We start from the raw sequence: 21,218 nt of genomic DNA on the forward strand, positions 1-21,218 counted from the left end.
TTATGAATTATTTCCAGAAACTTCAGCCAACTCTGCTATGCCTTCATCTGCCAGTATCCCCCTCCAATCCATCTGAGCAAGCTCTTCTCTCATGTTTCGGTATTTCCCTTTATTCCATTGTAATACTGATACATGTTACCTGTGCTTCACCCTCAAACTGCAGAATGAATTCAATCATATTATGATCACTACCTCCTAAGGATTCCTTTACCTTGAGCTCCCTAATAGGATCTGGGCTATTACACAACACCTAGTCTAAGATAACCTTTCCCCGAATAGGCTCAAGCACAAACTGCTCTAAAATGCCATCTCATAAGCATTGAACAAATTTGCTCTCCTGCATTTCGACACCAATCTGATTTTCTCAATCTCCTCGCATATTGAAGTCCCCCATTATAATTGCGACATTACCCTTATTACATGCTTTTTCCATCTCCCTTTGCAAAGTCAACCCCACCTCTTGGATACTATTTGGAGGTCTATGTATGATCCCCATAATGATTCTTTGCCCTTGCTGTTTCTTAACTCCACTCTCTGACCCTATGTCCGCTCTTTCTAAAGATGTTTGATGGTTCCATACTTGCTGGAGTTTAGAAGGATAGGGGTGAGGGGGTTCTCACTGAAACCTATTGAATATTGAAAGGCCTAGATAGGGTGGACTTGGAGAGGATGTTTCCTACAGTGAGTGAGTCTCGGACCAGAGGGCATAGCCTCAGTATAGAGGAGTGTTCTCTTAGAACAGAGATGAGGAAAAATTTCTGTAGCCAGAGGATAGTGAATCTGTGGAACTCATTGCCACTGATGGTTGTGGAGGCCAAGTCAATGAGTATATTTAAAGAGGAGGTTGGTTCTTGGTTAGTCAGATAAGCAAAGGTTATGGGGAGAAGGCAGGAGATTGGGGCTGATAAGGATAATAAATCAGCCAGGTTGGATGGCAGAGCAGATGAGATGAGCTAAATGGCATAATTCTGCTCCTATGTCTTATGTTCTTATATTGTGAAACATTAGGGGCACATTATCCATTTATCGAGGTGATTGAATATTCGCTAAAAGAATGGTTAATAAACAATTGACTAGGATAAATCAGTCAGTTTGAGGTTAGAAAACTGTGATGTGGATACAACAGAGATTAATGCTTACTGTCAACTATTTAAAAGTCCATGGAAGTAAGGTGGAGGGAGGGACTGAGCATATTGTCACTACATTTGCAGGATGGTTCTCATTACCCATGCAAAGATGCCAGTGCAGGAACTCCCATAACATCATTGGTTTAGCAATTTCAGGATTTATGTAAGCCTCTGTTAGTCTCGATAGACCATGGATTTGCACCTTGGAAAGTTTCCAGGGCGCAAGCCTGGGCAGGGTTTTTTTTATATGGAAGACCGGCAGTTGTCCAAGCTGCAAGTTTCCCCTCTCTACACCACCGATGTTGTCCAAGGGAAGGGCATTAGGACCCATACAGCTTGGCACCAGTGTTGTCGCTCAAGGACACACACACAAGCCTCAGCCAAGGCTCAAACTAGCGACCTTCAGATAACTAGACGAACGCCTTAACCACTTGGCCACGCGCCAACACTCAGGATTTATGCCCCATTACTGTAAGAGACTACTAATGTATTTCCAGATCAAGATGGTGTACAACATGGAGTGGAACCTGCAGGGGTGGTGCTCCCACACACTTTCTGCCCTTGCTTTTGTTATAAAAGTTGAAGATTTGTGTAATCCTGTTGGAGTAATATGGGTACGTAATATGGTTCACACTGCAGATTCCAATCCCTGAGGGCACAAGGAAGTGGTGAAAGTGTCAGTCCAACAAGCTGCCTTTGCCCAGGATGGAGCTGCATTCACGCAGGCATCACACTTCTTACTTCTGACTTGTTGATGGTGGAAGGGCTTTTGGACTTCCGAGGTGAGTCACTCACCATGGGTTCCTCAGCCTCTTGAGTGGCAATCCAACAAGATGTTTATGGTGGGGATAGTATAGGATAGATTTATATTTTTTGTGATGGCCACAGTCTGGCACTTCTGTAACATGAATACTACCTGTCATCTCATGCCTGAATAATATTTATGATGTTACGGTGGAAAGAAGGTAATCAGTGAAGCAGATGAGAATGTGCCCAAGGACCTCCTGCAGTCCTTGGAAGGAGATGATTGACATTGTGCAAGGTATGACCTCAGCCACTGGAGTGTTTTTCCCTTCATGCCCATTGACTTCAAATAGTGACCTTGGGACACTGCAGTCAACCTGTGCCATTGTTTAAGGAGAGGTATAGTTGCAATAGAGAGGATTTGAATACCTACTCAGTTGATTCCTGGAATGAAGAGGCTGTTTTATGAGGAACTGTTGAGTAGATTGGGCCTATAGTTTAGAATAATGGGAAGTGATCATACTGAAACCTAAGACTTAAGCAGTTTGTTATGGTGGATGCTGAGATAATCAGAGAAACAGCATAGAAACAGGATCTTCAGCCCAACCTGTCCATATGACCATCTCTGCTAATCCTACTTTTGCCTTTTAAACAATGTAATTTGTACCTGCCTCCACCATCCCCTTCCAGATATTTACCATCACCTGGGTGAAAAGCATAGCCCTCAGATCCTCTCTATATCTCTTTCCTCTCATCTTGAACCTCTGCCTCTAGTTTTCAAATCCCCTGCACTGGGAGAAAGACTGACCATCCATCGTACCTTTACACATCATGATTTAGAACCAAGAACTAGAAGGCACATTTTCAGAATAATCCCACAGGGCAAAGAACTTCATCTGGAGGATCAGGAACCCTTGGAATTATGTATCCTGAAGGTGTTTGGAGGTGGACATAAAGATATATCCTAGACTGAGTGGACAATGCTTTGACAGAAAGGGAATCACGGATTGTAGAGACTGAGCAGTAAAGGGCAGATCTTGTCTCATTGAAATGTGGAGCAGGCTCAAGGGATGGAATTCTTTCTTCTCTGGGTCCAGACTTCATGGGCACTGGATGTTTTGGGGTAATGTGTGTTTATGGCATATGGCATATGGGGAAATAACTCTGCTGCCAAGTATTTATTCATGGATAAGTTGGCTGCGTAGAGGTGACAGACACTGTATGTGTATGAGTGTTTGCACATTGAGTTGACTGTGTTGAGGGGTCACACACAAATGCTGAGGAATTATGTATCTCAAAGTGTTTGGAGGTGGACATTTAGATATATTCTTCCTCTAGACTGACGAAGATTTAGATATATTCTAGACTGAGGAAGATTTATATGTATTCTAGACTGAGGAAGATTTAGATATATTCTAGACAATGGAAAGGAATAAACAATCAATATTTCTGCCTGTGACTGTTCATCAGGATTGGAGAAGAAGGAGGGAGAAACCAGAATAAGAATGTGGGGGAGGGAGGAAGGGGAAGGAGCACAAACTGGGAGGTGATAGGTGAGACCTGGTGGGTAGATGGGGAAGACAGGGGAAGTAAGAAGATGTAAGATCATAAGACCGTAAGATATAGGAGCAGAATTAGGCCATTCAGCCCAGCGTGTCTGTTCTGACATTCCATCACGGCTGATCCCAGATCCCACTCAACCCCATACACTTGCCCATCTTGCCATATTCTTTGATGCTATGACTGATCAGGAAAGTATCAACTTCCGCCTTAAGTATACCCACTGACTTGGCCTCCATTGCAGTCTGTGGCAGAGCATTGCACAGATTCACTACTCTTTGGCTAAAAATTTTTTCCTTACCTGTGAGGGGACAAGTGAAATGAAATGAAGAGTCAATGTTTCAGGCCTGGACCCAGGACATCATTTTGTGTGTTTTGCTCAAGATTTCCAGCATCTGCAGAATCACTTATGTCTCCGTATTGAGGTTCAGGTGTTTATGGGCGTGTTTTGGTGTCATTCAGGTGTGTGGGTGTTGGGTGTGTGTGTGGGTGTGTTTTGCTGTTGGGTGTGTGTGGGATACTGTATTTCATTTCCTTTACTGGGTGTTTATGATGATTACCAAGACAGAAACAGCAGGTCATTCGATGAAAAACTACAACTGTGCAAATACAAAATGAGAAATGAATAATAACACTAATAAGTAAACAATAAATATTTAGAAAATTATTTGTAAAGTACTTGAAGATTGTAGGTTGTGGGAACAGTTCAGTGGGGGGTGGAGTGAGAGAAGCAAGTGAAGTTATTCCCTCTAGTTCAACAGCCTGATGTTTGTGGGGTAATAATGGTGGGTTGGGTCCTGAGGTTCTGTACCCCTTTGATGGCAGCATCAAGAAGAAAGCATGACATAAATGGTGGACATCATTCCTCAGCAACATTCCCCTGCACCTAGCATCGAAAATTCTGTCCATCTCTGCTTGGACCCAACACCCACAGACACCTCTGCCAAGATCTTGCATTACCACTGAGTGAAGGAAGGCACTTCCACTTCTGCCGTAAACGTCCCACAGCCCGGGTCTGATCTGGAACCCAGAACTGACCCGGATCCTGGGACCCCCTAACCAGCGACTGACTTGGATCCTGGGGTCCCTGTCCCACAGCCCGGGACTGACTCGGACCCGGGGTCCCTGTCCCACAGCCCAGGACTGACTCGGACCCGGGGTCCCTGTCCCACAGCCCAGGACTGACTCGGACCCGGGGTCCCTGTCCCACAGCCCAGGACTGACTCGGACCCTGGGTCCCTGTCCCACAGCCCGGGACTGACTTGGATCCTGGGGTCTGGTCCCACAGCCTGGGACTGACTCAGATCCTGGGGTCTTTGGTCCCACAGCCCGGGACTGACCTGGATCCTGGGGTCTTTGGTCCCACAGCCTGGGACTGACTCGGATCCTGGGGTCTTTGGTCCCACAGCCTGGGACTGACTCGGATCCTGGGGTCTGGACCCACAGCCCGGGACTGACCCGGATCCTGGGGTCTTTGGTCCCATAGCCCGGGACTGACCTGGATCCTGGGGTCTTTGGTCCCACAGCCTGGGACTGACTCGGATCCTGGGGTCTTTGGTCCCACAGCCTGGGACTGACTCGGATCCTGGGGTCTGGACCCACAGCCCGGGACTGACCCGGATCCTGGGGTCTTTGGTCCCATAGCCCGGGACTGACTCAGAACCTGGGGTCTGGTCCCACAGCCTGGGACTGACCTGGATCCTGGGGTCTTTGGTCCCACAGCCCGGGACTGACTCAGATCCTGGGTCCCTGTCCCACAGCCCGGGACTGACTCAGATCCTGGGTCCCTGTCCCACAGCCCGGGACTGACTCAGATCCTGGGGTCCCTGTCCCACAGCCCGGGACTGACCCGGATCGTGGGGTATTTGGTCCCACAGCCCGGGACTGACCCGGATCGTGGGGTATTTGGTCCCACAGCCCGGGACTGACCCGGATCGTGGGGTATTTGGTCCCACAGCCCGGGACTGACCCGAATCCTGGGTCCCTGTCCCACAGCCCGGCACTGACTCGGATCCTGGGGTATTTGGTCCCACAGCCCGGGACTGACCCGGATCGTGGGGTATTTGGTCCCACAGCCCGGGACTGACCCGGACCCTGGGGTATTTGGTCCCACAGCTCGGAGCAACCGCCCTCTCGCGGATCCGGCCGGTGACGAGTTAAAGTTCGGGCCGGGGCTGTACCTGAATGACGTCACTACCCGGACTCGCAGCAACTTCCTGAAACTCAGAAACAGGCGGCGACCGAGGGAGTTTGACCCGGGACAGAGGGAGCGCCCGGGGTCGTAGGGAGCGAGGGAGCGTCTGGAGACGGAGGGAGAGAGGTGGCGGCGGTGGTCGCAGTCGCACGGAGAGAAGAAGGAGTCAACCGGGGGAGAGAAAGAAGGAAAGAGAGAGGGGAAAGGACGGAGCCGGGATTCGGAGAGCGGGCGGCGGACGGACGAATGATACTAGGGTGAGTGCATTTTCCGGAGATTCTGCAACTCCCGGCACCTTCCCAACGATCCGAGACTCATCTGTCGTGACTGTCTGATAGGCAACCCTTCAGTACCCCCTTCTACTCTTCATCCATAACCTACTCTTCGTCCATTCCCCTACACTTGCGTCCTCTCCCCTCGTCCACTACCTCCCCTCCCCCTTCTTCTCACCATCCCACTTCCCATCCCTTACACCTTTTCCTTCTCTGCCATATCTTTCCTGCACCTTGTCTCTCCCAGTCCCGGAAGCCTACCTGTTTCACCTCACTTCATTCTCCAACCACACCCCCCCCCCCCCCCGCCTCACTGGGTGGTGTAGAGTAAAGGGAGTGTTGAGTCTTTGGGCCCTCGTTAACGAACCAGGACCTCAGGTGTTGGCAGTAGTGATGAGTGGCTTGCTGAGATGCTGTCTGCCCTGTCAGCGTCACAAACACTAGTTGGTCAGTCACAATGGCTCTTCTGGGATCTTTCTGTGTGAAAACTGGCTGCAGGATTTCTTCAAAGCCAATGGTATCCTAAAACTGATTTTTTTACTGGCTGGAGAGAGCTTTGGGATGTCCTGGTTCTAAAAGTGCTGCAGAAATTGAGGTTGACCCACATCTGTCTCTGGAAAGTATGTCCTGAAGTTAAGTACCTTTTTACATACTGCAGTGTTTCCCTTTTCAGCACCAAACACTTTGTAGTTTAAGAACAACCAAAAATAATCTGCCTGTCTCTCCTCGTGACTCTACTTCCCCTCCTCAAAACCTCTCTTACTCAATTCTTTCTGCAAAGTGATATACTCTGAAGGGTTGTGTTTTACATCTTTACTCTAGTCTATAACCCTAAACTGCTTGTTGTCTATCTAACAAAATACTGACTGAGTTGTGTGTCAGCTCCCTATGTCTCTGCTTTTTAATTTAGTGAATATTTTTTGCTGTCTATTACCTATTTCTTCCTTCAAAATATGACTCGGTATTTTTCTGTGATATTCGTCTCTATTTAATCTGTTTCTTGAACAGACAATATTCAATAATGGCTTCTCTTCCTGGCCGGATGTTGTTCCCACCTTTGCCACTTAGGATTTCTCAGTGGACCCCCAACAGCCCTCAGCTGCCTTTCATTTTTTGACATAATTGATTTAAGTCAGTTTGTTCTCTTATATCAGAGATATCTTCGATATCCAATACCAGTATCTCTCTGCAAGATATCCAGAGCTGGTTGTGCTGGATTCCTGAATTTAATCACTCATCATCTTGGAAAGTTTTATGTCAGGCAAAATCAAGTTATTATCCTCATTTTTCCATTTGTTTGATCTGTTGATGATCCTTTGCTGCATTAACTACTTGATGTAGGGAACATCCCAAAGTATTGTGGCCACTCTGCAGGATGGTTTGATGGATCTCCCCCACATCTTCACTAATGATGCCACCTCATCTATCCCCTTATTATATCTGAGAATGTTAAATTCTTGTCCTTTTCCAATTGGTTTCAGTGCCTGTCACACTGCTCTGTAATTCTAAGTAGCACTTCATTCGATTTTGATGGGTTGGAGTATTCACAGTCACAATGCAGATTTTTTTGAGGATATTGGCCCTTGTGTATTACCTTAATTCATGAATTAGGGTTCATGAATTCATGAATACCCTAATTCCTACAGTGCTGCTGTCCCTCTGCTTTCAGAATGTTTTGCAGCTCTTTCAGCTGTAATTTTAGTTCTATTCTGTCACTTTTATCCATCATTTCACCTGAACATATTCAGTGCATAATGTTCCATTCAACCTTCCCATCAAGAGCTTGTGCCAGTAAACACCCCCCCAAAAAAAAGCAAAATGAATCTGTCCACCTCCTTATACATTGACCAACTTAACCCTGCTCACCAGGATTCAACCCAATAGTGCCACACTATTTATCAGAGGCAAAACTGACTGCATGTATCGAATCTGCTGTTGACCATCCATGACACGGTTTTGAATCTGCCGGAATCTGTGAGTTTTATGCAGTTATCTTTTGTGGTGTTTTATCTTCATTTCTATCAGCTGGGATGCATTCTGCTCATAAATCTTGAACAATATATTTTGGGTGCGAATCACTGGCAGCAACATCTCTCTCTGGGGCTGCCTTAAGAAAGTTGGTATATGTGCAATATTATAAGTGGAATGCAGGGACAGGGAAAACCTGGGGTGTGTGTACACATCTTTGAAAGCGACACAAGATAATGTTATTTCTTCTAAAGAAAAGAGTGCAGGGCTGTTGCATTAGTTCATGGAGGAATTGGATAAAAAAGCAAGGAGGGTTTTGGTAAACAATGCCTTGGTTCCAGCTGAAGGTTGTGTACAATTATGCTCTAGGAAGGATTTTAAAGACCCAAAGAGAGTGTGGGGATGGTTTATTGCAGCACTTGCTGAGCTGATCAGTCGTGGTCCATGCATCTGTTAGCTTTTCCGACCACACAAAATAGCTTCCTAAAACTAAGCTGGAATCCCTTCACCTTGGGACAACTCTGGAAAACTTCTGTATCGTCTAGGGCTCTATATCCTTCCTAAAGGAACTTGGACTGTTTTTCTGAAGTGTTCTAAAAACAATGCTTGTTGAATAACTTTTGTCTGTATTGAGCTCAGTTGTTCAATATTATTTAAATGTCAAGGTATTGTGGGGTTGATTTTTTTTTCATGTGCCATACAGAGTATGCCATTTTGTTTTAGACTGAGGAAATAATAAGCCCAGAAATTATAGACTGGTAAGCCTGACATTAGCACTGGGTAATTATTGGAAAGTATCCTAAGGGCCTGCATATATCAGTATTTGATACAGGGCCTGATTAAGGATAGTTAACATGGTTTCCTGTGTGGTAGGTTGTGTCTAACCAATCCTATAAGAGTTTTTCGAGTAAGTTACCAGGAAAGTTGATGAAGGCAAGGCAGTGGATGTTGTCTGTTTGGGCTTTAGCAAAGCACTTGACAAGTCCTGTGTTGGAGGTTGGTCAAGAAGGTTCAGCCGGTTGGCACTCAGGATGAAATAATAAATTAGATTTGATGTTGACTTTGTGGGAGAAGCTGGAGAGCAGTAGTAGAGGGTTACCTTTCTGACTGGAGGCTTGTGACTAGTGGGGTGCCACAGGGATCAGTGATGGGTCCATTGCTGTTTGTCATCCGTATCAATGATCTGGATGATAATGTGGTCAACTGGATCAACAAATTCGCGGATGACTCCAAGTTTGGGGGTGTAATGGATCGTGAGGAAGGTTATCATAGCTTACAATGGGATCTGGTGCAGCTGGAAAAATGGGCTGAAAAATGACAACTGGAATGTAATGCAGACAAGTGTGGGGTGTTGCACTTTGGGAGGACAAACCAAGGTAACAATAGGGCACTGAGGACTGTGGTAGAACAGAGGGATCTGGGAATACAGATCTATAATTCATAGAAAGTGGCATCATACGCAGATAAAGTCATAAAGAAATCATGTGACACATTGGCCTTCAAAAATCAAAGGATTGAGTACAGATGTTATGTTGAGGTTGTACAAGACATTAATGAGGTTTAATTTGGAGTATGGCATTAAAGTAGATTTCTCAAACATCCAGTAATGCCCACCCCCACCCCTCTATCCCTCTCTTTATCTCCTTGCCTGCCCATTGCCTTCCTCTGGTGCTCCTCCCCCCCCCCCCTTTTCTTTCTTCCATGGCCTTCTGTCCTCTCCTATCAAACTCCCTCTTCTCCAGCCCTGTATCTCTTTCACCAATCAACTTCCCAGCTCTTTACTTCATCCTTCCCTCACCTCTTAAATCTACTATTCTTTATTCTCTAGTCCTGCCAAAGGGTCTCAGCCCAAAACGTCGACTGTACCTTATTCCATAGCTGCTGCATGGCCTGCTGTTTCTCAGGCATTTTGTGTGTGTTGCTTGCATTTACATCATCTGCCGATTTTCTCTTGTTTGTGGTTGGAGTATTGTGTGCCGCTTTGGTTATCAACCTATAGAAAAGATGTAAATAAGGTAGAAAAAGTACAGAGAAAATTTACAAGGATGTTGCTGGGACTTGAGGACGGGAGTTATAAGGAAAGATTGAATAGGTTAGGACTGTATTCCCTAGAAAATAGGAGATTGAGGGGAGATTTGATAGAGGTTTACAAAATTGAGTGGTACAGATTGAATAAGTGCAAGCAGGTTTTTTCCATAGAGATTGGATGGGACTACAACAAGAGATTGGGGGTTTAGGGTGAAAGGTGAATTGTTTAAGGGGAAACATAACCATAAGACATAGGAGCTAATTAAGCCATTCAGCCCATCAAGTCTTCTCTGCCATTCCGTCATGGCTGATCCCGGATCCCACTCAACCCCATATTCTTTGATGCCCTGGCTGATCAGCAAACTATCAATTTCCGCCTTAACTATATCCATGGACCTGGCCTCCACTGCAGTCTGTGCAGAGCATTCCAGAGATCTTCTACGCTCTGGCAAAAAAAAATCCTTCTTACCTCAGTTCTAAAGGGTTGCCCCTCAATTCTGAGGCTGTGCCCTCTAGTTCTGTATACCCCCACCATAGAAAACATACTCTCCACATCCACCCTATCTAGCCCTTTTAATATTCTGTAGGTTTCAATGAAATGCGCCCACATTCTTCAAAATTCCAGTGAATACAGGCCCAAAGCTGCCAAACCCTCCTCATAGGTTAACACCTTCATTCCTGAAATTATCCACGTGAACCTCCTCCGGACTCTCTCCAATGACAATATGTCTGAAAACTGTTGATAGTACACCCAAGTGCAGCCTGACCAGTGTCTTACAAAGGTTCAGAATTATCTCCTTGCTTTTATATTCTATTCCCTTTGAAATAAATGCCAACATTGCAGTTGCTGCCTTTACCACAGACTCAACCTGTAAATTAACCTTCTGGGAATCTTGCATGAGGACTCCCTAGTCGCTCTGCACCTGATGTTTGAACCTTTTCCCTATTTGGATAATAGTCCGTACTATTTTTCCTTTTACCAAAATGAATTATTATACATTTTCCAACTGTATTCCATCTGCTCATTTTGGTCCATTTTTCCAATTTATCTGAGTCCTGCTGCAATCATATTGCTTCCTCAGCACTACCTACCCCTTCACCTATCTACATATCATCTGCAAACTTTGCCACAAAGCTATCAATTCTATTATCTAAATCATTGACAAACAATGTGAAAAGTAACGGTCCCAATACTGACCCCTGAGGGACACCACTAGTCACTGGCAGCCAACCAGAAAAAGCCCTTTTTATTCCCACTCACTGCCTCCTGCCTGTCAGCCATTCCGCTATCCATGCTACAATCTTTCCTGTACCGCCATAGCTTGTAAGCAGCCTTGTGTGGCATCAAATGCCTTCTGAAAATCCAAGTAAATGATATCCTTCTGAAAATCCAAGTAAATGACATCCACTACCTCTCTTTTGTCCACTTTGCTTCTTACTTCCTCAAAGAACTCTGACAGATTTTTCAGGCAAGATTTCCTTTTACAGAAACCATGCTGACTTTGACTTATTTTATCATTAGTCTACAAGTATCTTGAAACTTCATCTTTAATAATAGACTTCAGCACTTTCCAACATTAGGCTAACTAGTCCTTTCTTTTGACTTCCTCCCTTCTTAAAGAGTGAAATGACATTTTTAATTTTTCAGTCCTCTGGGTAAGTCATTCTTGAAAGATCATGATGAATGCATCCAGTATCTCTTCAGCAACCTCTCTCAGCAATGTAGTCCATCTAGCCCAGGACTACAAAGGGAACTTCTTCACTCGGAGGATGGTGAGAGTGTGGAATGAGCTGCTCGTGGAAGTGGTGAATGCTGGTTCGATGGCAACATTTAGGAGAAGTTTGGATAGGTACACTGAGGTTGGACCCTCAACTAGGAAGGGGAGGAGAGAAGAGAGCGGTATTGATAGGGGATTCTATAGTCAGGGGGGCGGATAGGAGATTTTGTGGGGAAGATCAGGAGTCTCAGATGGTATGTTGCCTCCCTGGTGCCGGGGTCCGGGACATCTCAGATCGGGTGCAGGTTATTCTCGAGAGGGAGGGCAAGAACCCAGGTGTGGTCCATGTAGGGACCAGCGACGTGGGTAGGATGAATGAGGGGGTCCTGCATAGTGAGTTCAGGGAGTTAGGTGCGAAGCTGAAGGGCAGGACCTCCAGGGTAACAATCTCAGGATTGCTACCTGTGGCATGTGCGAGTGAGGCAAGGAACAGAAGGATTATACAGATTAATATGTGGCTAAGCGGATGGTGCAGGAGGGAGGGCTTCAGGTTTTTAGATAATTGGGCTTTGTTCCAGGGAAGGTGGGATCTGTTCCAACGGGACGGTTTACACCTGAACTGGAGCGGTTCTAACATTCTTGCAGGAAAGTTTGCTAGTGCTTCTCGGGGGCGGGGGGGGTGTGTGGTTTAAACTAAATTTGCAGGGGGCAGGGATCTAGAATGCGAGAGAGGATAGTGAGATGAAGAATAAAGGATAGGTGGGGACTACACAGTTCTGGAATATTAAGTGTATAGTAGAGAAAGGTGAGGTGGAACAAGTGATAAGGAGGACACATGTACAGAGGGGTGGTCTGATGGAACATGGAGTTAAATGTACTGAAAGAATAAGTAAATTTAGAAAGGACAAAAAAATTCGAGGGGCGTATAGCCTGAAGGGAGTTCGGGGATCTGGATTAAGCACAATAGGCAGCAATTTAAACAGAGAGAGGAGAAATGGACTAAAAATTCTGTATCTGAATGCATGAAGTGTCAGAAATAAGGTGGATGAGATTGAAGCTCGGGTGCGAATGGGTAACTATGATGATGTTGGAATAACGGAGACATGGCTGCAGGGAGATCAGACCTGGGAAATGAATGTACAAGGGTATACGTGCTATCGTAGGGACAGAAATGTGGGCAGAGGGGGTGGGGTGGCCCAGTTGGTGTGGAATGAGATTCAGTCCTTTGCAAGGGGGGACATAGGATCAGGAGAAGTAGAGTCTGTGTGGATAGAACTGAGGAACAGTAAGGGCAAAAGGACCCTAATGGGTGTTGTCTGCAGGCCCCCAAACAGAAGCATGGATATTGGGTGCAAGTTGAATAGGGAGTTAACATTGGGATGTGGCAAAGGTAATGTCGCAGTAGTTATGGGGGATTTCAACATGCAGGTGAACTGGGAGAATCAGATTGGTGCTGGACCCCAGGATAGGGAGTTTGTAGAGTGCCTACGGGATGCATTCTTGGAACAGCTTGTACGAGAGCCGACCAGGGACAAGGCTATTCTGGATTTAGTCTTGTGTAATGAGCAGGATTTGATAAGCGATTTTGAAGTAAAGGAGCCATTAGGAGGCAGAGACCATAATATGATGTTTTTATCTGCAATTTGAGAAGGATAAGAGCAGCTCGGAGGTGTCAGTGTTGCAGTTGAACAGGGGAAACTATGGAACCATGAGGGAGGAGCTGGCCAAAGTTGACTGGACGGATAGCCTAGCAGAAAAGTCAGTGGAACAGCAATGGCAGGTATTCTTGGGAATAATGCACAAGGTGCAAAATCAGTTCATCCCCCAGAGAAGGAAGGATTCAAAGAGGGGAAAGGGGCCACAGTGGTTGACAAAGGAAGTCAGAGATTGCATAGCAGTAAAAAAAAAAGGAAATATGACAGAGCTAAGGAGAGTGGGAAGACAGATGATTGGGAAATTTTTAAGGAACAACAGAACTTAACTAAAAAGGCAATACGGGGAGAAAAAATGAGGTACAAACGCAAGCTAGCCAGGAATATAAAGGAGGATAGCAAAGGTTTTTTTTAGGTATGTGAAGAGAAAGAAGATAGTTAAGAACAATGTTGGGCCCTTGAAGAATGAATTGGGTGAAATAGTTATGGGAAACAGAGAAATGGCAGAAGAATTTAATAAGTACTTTAGATCTGACTTCACTAGTGAAGACACAAGCAATCTCCCAGATGTATGGATGGGCCAAGGACATAGGGTAACAGAGGAATTGAAACAGATTGACATTAGGAAGGAAACGGTGATGAATAGACTGACGGGACTGAAGGCTGACAAATCCCCAGGTCCAGATGGTCTGCATCCTAGGGTACTAAAGGAGGTGGCCCTGGAAATTGCGGATGCATTGGTAATCATTTTCCAATGTTCCTTAGATTCAGGATCAGTTCCTGAGGATTGGCGAATGGCTAATGTTATCCCACTTTTTAAGAAAGGAGGGAGGGAGAAAACAGAGAACTATCGTCCTGTCAGCCTAACCTCAGTAGTGGGGAAGATGCTAGAGTCCATTATTAAAGATGAAATAGTGGCACATCTAGATAGCAGTGATAGGATTGGGCCAAGCCAGCATGGATTTACCAAGGGCAAATCATGCTTGACTAATCTATTGGAGTTTTTCGAGGATGTAACCAGGAAGTTAGACAAGGGAGATCCAGTGGATGTAGTGTACCTCGATTTTCAGAAGGCATTTGATAAGGTCCCACATAGGAGATTGGTGGGTAAAATCAGAGCTCATGGCATTGGGGGGAAGATATTGAAATTTATAGAAAACTGGTTGGCAGATAGAAAGCAAAGGGTAACGGTGAATGGGTGTTTCTCAGAATGGCAGGTGGTTACTAGTGGGGTGCCACAGGGCTCGGTATTGGGACCACGGCTGTTTATGATTTACATCAATGATTTAGATGAAGGCATTGAGAATAACATCAGTAAATTTGCTGATGATACTAAGCTGGGTGGCAGTGTGACATGTAATGAGGATGTTAGGAGTATTCAGGGTGACTTGGATAGGCTGAGTGAGTGGGCAAATACTTAACAGATAACGTTTAATGTGAATAAGTGTGAGGTTATCCACTTTGGGAGTAAGAACAGGAAGGCAGATTATTATCTGAACGGTGTAGAGTTAGGTAAGGGAGAAATACAAAGAGATCTAGGAGTCCTTGTTCATCAGTCACTGAAGGTGAATGAGCAAGTGCAGCAGGCAGTGAAGAAGGCTAATGAAATGTTGGCCTTTATTACAAAGGGAACTGAGTACAAGAGCAAGGAAATCCTTTTGCATTTGTACAGGGCCCTGGTGAGACCACACCTGGAGTATTGTGTACAGTTTTGGTCTCCAGGGTTAAGGAAGGACATCCTGGCTATAGAGGAAGTGCAGCGTAGATTCACGAGGTTAATTCCTGGGATGTCTGGACTGTCTTACGCAGAGAGGTTAGAGAGACTGGACTTGTACACGCTGGAATTAAGGAGATTGAGAGGGGATCTGATTGCAATTTATAAGATTATTAAGGGATTGGACAAGATAGAGGCAGGAAATATGTTCCAGATGCTGGGGGAGTCCAGTACCAGAAAACATGGTTTGAGAATAAGGGGTAGGTCATTTAGGACAGAGTTAAGGAAAAACTTCTTCTCCCAGAGAGTTGTGGGGGTGTGGAATGTACTGCCTCGGAAGGCAGTGGAGGCCAATTCTCTGGATGCTTTCAAGAAGGAGCTAGATAGGTATCTTATGGATAGGGGAATCAAGGGATATGGGGACAAGGCAGGAACCGGGTATTTATAGTAGATGATCAGCCGTGATCTCAGAATGGCAGTGCAGGCTCGAAGGGCCGAATGGTCTACTTCTGCACCTATTGTCTATTGTACATGGATGGAAGGTGAGGGTTATGGTCTGGGTTTGGTCTGGGACTAGGCAGAATAGTAGGTTGTTATGACTAGATGGGCCAAAGAGCCTGTTTGTATCAGTGACACTCACCACCCAGGCCATGCTCTTTTCTTGCTGCTGCCATCAGGAAGAAGGTGCAGGTGCTTCAGGACTCATAGCACCAGATTCAAGAACAGTTTCTACCGCTCAACCATCTGGCTTTTGAACAAAAGGGGATAACTACACATTTAAGGACTCTTTTATCTTGTTATTTCATTATTTATTGCTATTTATTTATTATCTGCATTTGCGCAGTTTGTTTACAGTTACTGTTCTATAGATTTGCTAAGTATGCCTGCAGGAATAGAATCTCAGGGTTGTATGTGGTGACGTGTGTACTCTGATAAATTTTACTTTAACTTAAGAGAAAAAAAGTTGCCGTCCTTTATCTATTTAATTTGTTTAGAGATATAGCACGGTAACAGGCCTTTTCAACCCAATGAGTCCACACCACCAATTACACCCATGTGACCAATGAACCTACTGACTTGTACGTCTTTGGAATTTGGGAGGAAACTCATGCAGTGACAGGGAGAACATGCAAACTCCTTATAGACAGCAGTGGAATTGATCCAGGGTCACTGGTGCTGTAATAGTGTTATGTTAACCACTACACTACCTGGTATTTATCTCCGGCATGTCGTGAAAATTGTTAACTTAGCTGCAGCAGTTCCATGCAATACATAATGTAGAAGGAAAAATAAAATAGTAATAATAAATAAATCAATTACTGTATATGTATATTGAATAGATTAAAATTGTGCAAAAAAACAAATAATATATATTAAAGTGAGGTAATGTTCAAGGGTTCAATGTCCATTTAGGAATTAGATGGCAGAGGGGAAGAAGCTCTTCCTGAACCGCTGAGTGTGTGCCTTCAGGCTTCTGTACCCTCCTACCTGATGGTGACAATGAGAAAAGGGCTGCCCTGGGTGCTGGAGATCCTTAACAATGGACAGTGCCCTTCTGAGACACCGCTCCCTGATGATGTTCTGGGTACTTTGTAGGCTTGTACCCAAGATGGAGCCAACTAAAATCCTCAGAGATCTTGACACCCAGGAACTTGAAACTGCTCACTCTACTCTTCTGATCCCTCTGAGGATTGGTACGTGTCCTTTCGTCTTACCTTTCTGGAAGTCCACAATCAGCTCTTTTGTCCACTGAAGTTGAGTGCCAGGTTGTTGCTATGGCACTATTCCGCTAGTTAGCATATTTCGCTCCTGTGCGCCCTCTCATCACCATCTGAGATTCTACCAACAATGGTTGTATCATCAACAAATTTATAGATGGTATTTGAGGTATGCCTAGCCACACGGTCATGTGTATATAGAGTAGAACAGTGGGCTAACCTTGCACCCCTGAGGTGCACTAGTGTTGATCGTTAGCGAGAAGGATACATTATCAACAATCTTCATAAATTGTTGTCTTCCGATTAGGAATTCGAGAATCCAATTGCAGAGGGAGGTACAGCGGCCCAGGTTCTGTAACTTCTCAATCAGGATTTTATCTTAACAGGTTAGTCATCAACTATTGAAAAACATTTCAAAGACATTGTGAAATCTTTTTATTTTGTCTTATGAGTTTAAATAATTTGATGGCTCACTCTGTTGGTATAAAATCCAAGTTATTAGCTGTCAGGCACTACCCACTCGTGCCAGGGTCTCTTCACTGACTGCTGGGCTTGACCACTGTGTACCCACTACCCACTCATGTGGCAGAATTCCTTCGCTGGGAGATTCAAGGCATCTCCCAGTGGCCACACATTTTAATTCCACGTCCCATTCCCATTCTGATATGTCAATCCATGGCCTCCTCTACTGTCAAGATGAAGCCACATTCAGGTTGGAGGAACAACACCTTATATACCGGCTGGGTAGCCTCCAACCTGATGGCATGAACATTGATTTCTCTAACTTCCGTTAATGCCCCTCCTCTCCTTCTTACTCCATCTCCTATTTATTTATTCATTTATTATTTTCCCCTTTTTTTCTATCTCTGTCCCTCTCACAATCATTCCTTGCCTGCTCTCCATCTCCCTCTGGTGCTCCCCTCCCCCTTTCTTTCTCCCTAGGCCTCCCATCCCATGATCCTTTCCCTTCTCTAGCTGTGTATCCCTTTTGCCAATCAATTTCTCAGCTCTTAGCTTCATCCCTCCCCATTTAATATCTCCCCTCCCCCTCCCACTTTCAAGGCTCTTACTATCTCTTCTTCCAGTTAGTCCTGACGAAGGGTCTCGGCCTGAAACGTCGACTGTACTACTTCCTATAGATGCTGCCTGGCCTGCTGCATTCCACCAGCATTTTGCGTGTGTTGCTTTTCCTTCACTGACTGTTGGGCTTGACCACTATCTCTGACAGGTTTATTGTGCAGTTTTAGTTAGTTTAGCAGAGTAACAGGAAGCTGAAGGAAATAAATCTGATCTGGAAATTGAAGATAGGAAGTTTGGGACAGGTTGGAATGAGGATCAAACCAATGTAGTGAAAGCCAATAATAAGTCTGACTTGTGCTTAATGGTATAAAACTAATTGGCTGCTTTTTTTCATGAAGTTTTCACTTTAAGAACACCTCACACTTGCAGGAAGTTTTCTCCTGATTATTCTCATTAAAACCACTTCTCTTCACAGGGTGCTAATTACAGGGGACTTCAGCACACTATTTGTTGATTGTCATGATGTGGGCTTCACAGGCTAAGCCAATGTTTAATTACACATCTCGAGTTGCCCTTGAGAAGGTGGTGGTGAGCTCCCTTATGTGTGGGTAAATCCACAGAGCTGTAAGAGAGGGAGGGCATTCTGCCATTTGAGGGTATGGGGCTGTTTGAGGTGAAGGTACTATCTGAGAAGAGCCAATTTAGCGAGGCCTGAAGGCCTTTAGCACTCATTTTCTACAGTAAAGTTTAAATTGTCGGCACATCAAACTGCCGGAGAGACTGGGCAAGTCAAGCAGGATCTGGAAGGAAATGGAGAGTTGGAGTTTTGGGTTGAGGTATTTTATCTGCACACAGAGATGGGAGCTAGCTAGTACGGAACAGTGGAGGGAAGGGGTGGAACAGGAGCAGGTGATAGGTGTTTCATGTGAGGTGGTGATATGAAGATAGAGGAGGGGAGAGTGGGGTTAGTGACAAGAGGCTGATAGAAGGCCTATAGATGATGGAGACTGTTAGTAAACAGAGGTGGAGCATGGAACTAAAGGAGGATGGGAAGGGTACGTGTGAACAGTGGAGGGAGTGACCAGGACATCTGTGGGTGAAGGGCAGATGTGTGTGGAGGAGGGGATAGAAACAGTGATAGGGGCTTGGGTGGGTGTAGGAGGATGGGATACATCAGGGGAAGAAAAGAAACATGAGGATGAGAAAATGAGAGAATTCAAAGTTGATGTCTTGTTGCTATGGTTGTTTTGGGGGTGAATGAGGTGGTGGTACTTGTCATAACGCAAGGAAACAGGCCACTGTCCTCATCAAGGATTCCCAAACGTTTTTATGCCATGGACCGTGACCACTAACTGAGGACCCCAGATCAGGACCTCACCACCCTATCTTATACCCAGTCATGTTTTATGTCCCCCTTGTTCCCAGTAGCTCCTCACAAGTGCCACCATACACTAAAGGCAATTTACTGCAGCCAGTTAACCTACATTGATGTCAGTGTGACCGGTCCAGGTGGACACAAGCTATCGGGTTTACAGATTGAACTCAACACTTTCATTGAATTGTCCTTTGCTATTTGTGTGTGACTTTCAGTTCTGAAATTAGACTAAGTCAGGTATATCTATGAGAAAAGGGGCAGAGTTAGCATTTTAGTTCAATGGCCTTATTGGATGGAGGAGTGGAGTCAATGGCCAAGGCATTTTTATTGCAGTCTGACAGAGTAAATTAATTTTTGTTTTGGAAGAGGTACAAGGTACAAAGAGGCAGAAGGCTGTGTATTTAATGAAATGCTATATATAAAAAAAACCTGATGGTGGAATCTGAGGAGAAGAAACAAAAACTGATCTCCCAACCAGTAAGGCGGGATTAGTGGCATAAAGAAATTGTTAAAGTTTCAGGTCTCGAGACCTTTGAGAATTTTGTCATGCTCACATATGCAGATTGGTCAAAATGTAGAAAAGCCCATGGGATCCAAATGGAGCCAAAACTAACTTTTTTCGAAGGAAACAAGGAGAAGTATATTTGTAACATGGGATTGTTACAACAGGCAGCAAGGAATGGCGTATTTGTAATGCAGGGCTGTTACCAGCAGAGTTCCAGAGTTGTGTGTGTGTGTCTCTTTGATTTAGTATGGAGATTTTGTAAAGATTTCTGTAGATGATAGAAAAGTTGTCCACCACATGGTTGATAGTGAAATGAAAAGAGTTTTACTACTCAAATTTTATGATGACGTGGATATCTGAGCAAAAATTTTGATCAAACTTAATGCAAAGAAGTGTGAATCAATGTATTTGGGGGAGTGTAACAAGACATGGAATATACATTGACTATTGGACTAGAGAGAGTGCATAGGGGATTCACCAGGATCATGTTTGGGATGTAGCAGTTCAGTTAGGAGGAGATACTGGAGTGGCTGGGTCTGTTCTTTCTGGAGCAGAGGAGATTAAGTGGGCACATGACTGAGTTGTATAAAATTATAAGAGTTGTGGAGAATGTGTACAGCAGGAAACTTTTCCCTCATATCAGAGTTTTTAAAAATAGATTACTCTGATTCAGGGTAAATATTAGAGATTTGGAGGGGATCTGAGAGGGACCTCCACCCAGAGAGCGGTGAGTCCCTGGGACACACTGCCTGAGGGAGTGGTGGAGGCAAGGTCAATGACAGCAGTTAAGATGTGTCTAGAGTCTAGACAAACAAATTGCTTAGGCACTGAGGCTGTGGAAGATGGGGTTAATATGGAAAGCTACCTACAGGTTGACATGGATATGAATGAGTCTGAGATATGAGGAATATGTGTCTAAGGATTCTTACAGGTAGCAGATCAGGTCAATAAGGTTCTTTAAAAAAGCAGGAAGAATGTTTTTCTTTATCAGTTGAAGCACTGAGCATAAAAGCAGAGAAGTTATTATATTGGAACTGTTAACATACTGGTCTGGTCACAGGCTGACCAAGAGCTATGGTTCAAGTTACTTCATTACATGACGGATGTGATTGCACTAGAGAGGCTGCAGAGATGTGATGACTGGGAATCTGAAGGGATTAGAGTTTTTTCTCCAGAGCAAACTCCAGGGGAGAGAGTTCGGCAGTACAGCTGTCTCACCATGCTAGAGACCTGGGTTCGATACTGACCTTGGATACTATCTGTTGAAAGTTTGCATGTTCTTCCGATGATGGCGTGAATTCCCAAAGATGTGCAGGCCAGTGGATTAATTGGCTGCTGCCAATGACCCCCAACACGTGGATGAGGAGTAGAATCTGGGTGAAGTTGATGGGTGTGGGGAGGAGAACTCTTTACATTAATCTGAATTGGTGTTAATGACTGGCACAGATGCAGCCTGGAGGACATGCTCCCATCTGTATCTGACTCGAGTACAAGTGCAGGGTATAAAGCAGAGGCCCATCGTGGTAGTAATTGGCAAGGGTCAATTTCCCTTGGGTCAAAAACCCATGGGATTATGTTTAACAGGGAAAAGGGTGGGCGATAGAGAGATGCAGTTTGGAACTT

General features: G+C 44.9%; 1 protein-coding gene across 7 annotated transcripts in view; it reads left to right on the plus strand.

Moving 5' to 3' along the window:
- Window positions 1-5,634: 5,634 nt before the first annotated feature.
- Window positions 5,635-21,218, plus strand: part of LOC132377651 (protein kinase C delta type-like) — a 135,364-nt gene continuing 119,780 nt past the window's right edge. For 3 of the 7 annotated variants that reach the window (XM_059943847.1, XM_059943850.1, XM_059943851.1), the window contains exons 1-2: window positions 5,636-5,882; window positions 17,003-17,081. The gene's annotated coding sequence lies outside the window, so the exon portion shown is untranslated. Of the gene's footprint in view, window positions 5,883-17,002; window positions 17,082-21,218 lie in introns of all 7 variants that reach the window. The other 4 variants (XM_059943848.1, XM_059943852.1, XM_059943849.1 and 1 more) reach the window with 2 other exon arrangements.

Source organism: Hypanus sabinus, chromosome 19 (genome assembly GCF_030144855.1).
Source record: "Hypanus sabinus isolate sHypSab1 chromosome 19, sHypSab1.hap1, whole genome shotgun sequence".
Taxonomy (NCBI): Eukaryota; Metazoa; Chordata; class Chondrichthyes; order Myliobatiformes; family Dasyatidae; genus Hypanus; species Hypanus sabinus.